The sequence below is a fragment of the Gossypium hirsutum genome, chromosome D10 (genome assembly GCF_007990345.1).
Source record: "Gossypium hirsutum isolate 1008001.06 chromosome D10, Gossypium_hirsutum_v2.1, whole genome shotgun sequence".
Taxonomy (NCBI): Eukaryota; Viridiplantae; Streptophyta; class Magnoliopsida; order Malvales; family Malvaceae; genus Gossypium; species Gossypium hirsutum.
Window position 1 is genome coordinate 30,249,948 of NC_053446.1, and position 5,825 is coordinate 30,255,772.

Here is a 5,825-nt window from a genome sequence, read left to right on the forward strand (position 1 = left end):
TGAATGGAAGCTAAATCAAACAAAACACGAATGGTTGAGATCTTACTAACGAGAGAGTATGTATTGAAAAAATCAGCTCTAATTTTTTGAGTAAATCCCTTTACAATTAGTCTTGCCTTATACCTTTGGATTGATCCGTCTAGTCTTAATTTCTTTCTAGAAACCCATTTATTACTAATAGGTTTGCAACCATTAGGCAAGTCCACTAACTCCTAAGTATGATTAGACATAATAGACTCTAGCTCATCGTCAATAACATTTCTCCAAAAACAAGCATCAATTGATTTTATAGCTTTATCTTATGTTTTTGGATCCTCGTCTATTAGGAAAGTATGAGCAACAGACTCACTTATTGAGTCTAAGTCAACAATTTAAATTATAAAAGAAGTAAGGAAGTTAGGACAAAAACTAGTTGCAATATTTTATCTTTTACTCCTCCTAGGTTCATCATCATATTAAGCATCCTTAACGTGTTTATTGGAAGAGGAAGAAGCATGTTCATCTAACTGTATGTCATGCATTACAACATATTTCTTTAAAAGGAAGGTGTTTTTGAAGAAAATAGCATATCTAGATTCGAAAATAGAATGATCATGCAAGGACATAAATCTATATGTCGCACTGTTTAAAGCATAACCAATAAAAACTGCAATCAAAAGTTTTAGACCCGATGGTGCTCCTTTTAAAAGCAAGTAGACCTACTTTAGCTAAGCATTCCCACACTTTCAAGTATTGCAGATTAGGGGCATAACCTGTAACACCCTCTACTCGACCCGAATTACCGGATTTCGGTATCAGATGTTACCACATACAAACACTTAACATAAATTGTAAACCATCTGTGCATAATCCTTTTTTAACTTAATTCTTATTATTTTAATACAGGTTTTCTGAACAAAAGAGATAAAATAAAATGTTCAAGAATACATCAGACTCTTAAAATAATATATTATATTACAGCACAAAAATTTGTTAAAACAGACTCTCTTTGGTGTAGGGATCTATACGCTATACTCTTAAGTGTTCTTTATATGCATAATATCCAAACTCGTCGTTTCCCTGGCGCATTCCTAGCTTGGCCTCTCCAAGCGAATTCATTCTCACAACGAAAAAGTTGTAAGTTTACACGAACTTAGTGAGTTTTAATATAAAATACCTTGCAGACCTTTCCAGTTGAATTCTTCATCCTGAAGATCTTGGATTACTAATCTATCTTTGGTGACTCATAATATCATATATATACTTGTACACCAAATACCATACTTAACGTATCATCTCTCACTTCATTACTTGGCTGATTCCAAACCTTACCAGATGATTTCTACCTTTATTCACTCTTGAAATAATGAAGGTACTTGTCAGAAAAATATTTATACAGAACTCACTTTCAAAGGATTTCCTCATCAATCTTACACTTCTTGTAACCTCCTAAACTCAGCCTAGACGTCATGGCCAAATCTAGAATATTACATTGGCCATTAAGTTGGCACGGAAAATGTTTTATTTAAAATCATTGTGTGTTTTTGAATTGTTTGAAAACTACAAATAATATCATTAAGCTTCTTTGGATTTATATCGTCAAAAATTGAATATGTTAGAAAAGACTACATTTGAATATTTGAAGAAAATGACAGATTTAAAAATATCGCATGGAAATTGATAAAAACATATATTTTTTTTGCTAAAAATAATTATTTAGTATATTCCATTAAAATATATATTATTTGAATAAGATAGAATGAAGTCTTGTAAAATCGTACTCTTGAATTTATAATAGATTCATGTTGAAATCATATTTTTGTCGAAAAATCGATTTGTCACATTAAATCTATAAATCGTTTTAAAGATTGTTTAAACTTAAATCATGGAAAATTAACCAAAAGTTACCAAAACAATATCCCATGCCACAGTCCAAAAAACAATAATAAAAAGTCCAAAATACCAAAATAATAAAGTGTAAAACGTTTATTTAAAATTCATTCGGGTACTCCTCCAACAGCCGCGTCCATGTCCTAACCTCGGGAGTTATTTGAAATGCAAAAAATTATAGAGTGAGCTATTTAAGCCCAGTGTGAGTATTAGCTTAAGTAGCAATAGAATTTAAGACATACATTTCATAAAAAAAATAGAAATTATATAACAACATAATTTCAGAGATAACAATATGCATGATGGTGTCAGTGCAAATCTTTTTTTAGAAATCAGTGCAAATTTTTTAGAAAATGTTCCTACCCAACTCCGCTACACACCATAAAAGAGTTCCCCCGAACTCATCCATCCAATAACACATCAATATTGTGGCCAAGCCACAAGATAATGTGGACAAGCTGCCAAATACAGATACATGTGGACAAGCCACCAGAATCACAGATAAACTGCCAGAAAATGTGGTTAAACCACTAGAATGTGTAGATCATTAAACTACCAAAATCTTCCTCCTTTCAATATTGTCTCAACCCTATCCATGTGATATGACATACAAAAACAAAAATTTTTAGTGGGCATGCTTATCAAATGCTATCAAATTTGATAAGAAAATCAAATTTCCATTAACAGAATTAATGGCATGGTTTATTTTTCATGCTTATCAAAATAGATTGCAATGCTAATGGTATATCATGATATCGATTTTTGCTTAGTCAAATAATGCTATTAAATCACATAACATGAGTGTCACAACATATACATAATATTTCACCTATCAATATAACACACAAATACAATTATACATAAAAAATAACCAGTTCAGAATCACTTGGAAATCATCCATTTTAAAGGATTTATCATCCAACTTGAATACATAGTGTATTCACATATAGTTACATTTTAGAGTACTGATAAAAGTATCAATCATTAATAAATATTACTTAACAAATATTCATATAATTTTTATATTAAGTTAGATCCACACCTGAACTTCGTAGATCTAATGCAAAACTACAATCCTTCGAACACCCACTCTTGGATTTAATTATATCGATATCAGATCTGAGCACGAAACAAAAATCCATCACTAAATTGTCACTTAAGTTATCCATTTTAATAATAAATGGTTCAATCTTGATTTCCAATACCATACTTACGCTTATACGAGTAGAATTAGAGATGTGATTTACTTCAAAAGTCAAGGGTGGTCCAAGTTGTTAGCAATCGATCCTTCAACAAGAACAATATATAAGATGCTAATATCGGAGAAGAACGATGTCCTACACTACTACTACTTTCAGCCATTAATAAAAAGATGAGAAAGAAGTGATGATTTATACCCAATATCATCTCATACTTACGTTATTCCTTAACAAAATATTTGTTAAATTAGCCGATCAATAGGAGAGCAAGGATAACTCGAAGGAATATTTGATAAAAAATGATCTATTTAGGATAAAAAAACAATAAAATTCTAGCAATATTTTATCAAAATAAAAAGATAGAGATTAAGGTGAACATGGCGAGTTTTTGAGAAGAGAAAATAAGAATAGGAAAAATGATGGTCATGGTGGTGGTCCAACAGTAAAGGATGTTACAAGTGGTGGTGAAAGATGGAAAAATTGGTGGTACAAAGGAGGAGGTTTAGAGGCTCAAAATAAAATAAAATGTGAGAAAGGGAGGAGCAAGGAGGGGGAATGACTAGGAAGGGAGGAGGAGAGAACAAAATGAAAGAAAAGTGAAAGATGATGGCAAATGGTGTGGTATGGGTGACACAGGCAAGTAAAAGGAATGGAACAAGAAATTTGGGGGATAAAGGCATGAAAAGTGGATCAAGAGGGAACATATGGAACAAAAATGGGGCTAAAGGAGGAAGGTTGACTAGTTAAAGGAGGAAAGTATCTTTTCAATAAGACAACAATAAGGGGGACGACACAAGGTGTTTTGAATAAATATTTTTATGCCAAATTTTTTTTAAAAATTCGAGGGTGTGAGGAATTGTACTTGGAACCTAATGGAATTTATTTAAGTTCCTATCCATTACCAAACATCTTACTTGATCATGGACTAACCAAAATTAAATAAAGATATAGGACGTGACACTTCTCCTTTTCCCAGAATAGTTATTCATAGATATTATTTCTTGGTAGATACGTACTAATTAATCTCGCATTTAGCAGAATGGCATACTGAGTTGAACACCTATTAGACTCCCAATCAAATCATACCTTGATTCAAATCAGAAATAAGCCCATACTGATAATGAAATGTTTCAGATCGTTGAGAAGAATCCCAAATGGCTACGTTACACAATGCAAGAAAGCTCAATTTAACCAACGACTCAAATTCCAAATAACCATAGTAAGAGACATAATACTATTTATATATGGCACTTATCAGATGATTCAGAATTAAACCCTTCATAACACTTATAGCTTTCATAACTATGGATACGCCCATATCTTGTATTGACAATCTACTATGGGAAACTCTCATTAGGAATATGAGCACATATCTTATTTCAAGAATTGTCCCTTAGACTCAGTCAAGTCCATCACAAGACTATTGGAAACTTAAAAATTTATAGACTTTTTCATAACTTTCTAACAAACATTTTTTTTCAATTTTGAGCTATTTTAACATTTTTTTGTAATTTTATTAAAAAATATATAAATTGGACAAATTGGAAACAATTTTATATTTTTAAGTATTCTTATGCTAAACTTACAAAGTTTTGGCCATTTCAACAGTTTTATGCTATGGAAGAAAACCTAGTCTTAAAGGCACCTTGAGAAAGATAAGGATTGTTGAAGCATCCCTCGGAGCATCTGTCACATGAGGATGGCTTATTATTTGACAGCCATGGACACCCCAAATAAGCTTCATTGGAACCATTAAAGATTTCATTTTTTCCAATAAAAATAGGGTTGAATTAATTCCTAACCTTACGCAAAGAAAGGGGCCCAAAGCCATTAAATTAGAGGGGATTGATCCATAAGAAAGAGAGTAACCCAAGCCAACCCAATTTGCTGCCCAAATTATCCATTTTAAGTTGATTTAATAATTTCAAAATAACCCCTAACATTTCTCTCAATGTTGGTCCAACCCCTCCTCTTTCCATGCCTTCTCTTTCTAGCCACAAGCCAAAAATAGTAGACATCCCAACCCCTTTCCCCTTAGCATGGCCGACCACTTGACTGAGATTTTCAAGGATCCTAACTACTATTTTAAGCCCTCACATATTAGTATAAATAGAGGTTTCAAGTGCCTCTCATACTCACTCATTCACTCATTAAGCATTCATCTCATACACTCTCATTCTCTCGTCTTTCTACTAGCTTTTCCTTTCCCTTTCCATTCTCTATCTTGAAAAAGAGCATTTGCATAGTTTTGGGAGAAGCCTTAGTTAGCTTTTTTGGGAGCAATTTGCTTAGTTCTAGTGGCAATCTAGAAGAACGAAGGAAGAAGTAAATAGTTTTTTCCTTAGGGACGTCATGAATTAGCTAAAGTTTTCTTTTCCCTTTCTAATATTTTGTTTTGTTCAATTCATAAACATGATTTCAATTAAGCATTTGATTTTTCAATAATATCATGATTGCTTAAATTTATTTGTGTTGGAATGATCTAATTTCCTTAGTTGGTTTTATTTAATTCTGTTAAATGATGTTCTATGCTTTTCGATCTATTTATTCATACAAGTAAAATAACGATTAAGTTTTTGTTGCATGATTAATGTGAAGGAATGTAGGAATTAATTAATTAATCTAAATAAAGTTTTAATTAATTGACACAATACTTGTATGGTGTACTGTTTAATCATGTAAGGATTAAATCTGTAATAATACCAAAACTATTATTACCTTACATAACCCTGTAAATTGTTTTACTTATGAAATTTT

At 31.7% G+C, this 5,825-nt stretch overlaps 1 long non-coding RNA gene across 2 annotated transcripts; it reads right to left on the bottom strand.

The window, feature by feature from the left end:
* Nucleotides 1-898: 898 nt before the first annotated feature.
* Nucleotides 899-3,749, bottom strand: LOC121222209 (uncharacterized). 2 transcript variants are annotated; one of them, XR_005919314.1, is made up of 4 exons: nucleotides 3,288-3,749; nucleotides 3,084-3,156; nucleotides 2,912-2,988; nucleotides 899-2,012 (listed from the first exon to the last, which is right to left on the bottom strand). It is a non-coding gene; the product is annotated as an uncharacterized lncRNA (long non-coding RNA). The 2 variants fall into 2 exon arrangements; XR_005919313.1 differs by having other exon boundaries at nucleotides 899-2,988.
* Nucleotides 3,750-5,825: the final 2,076 nt, after the last annotated feature.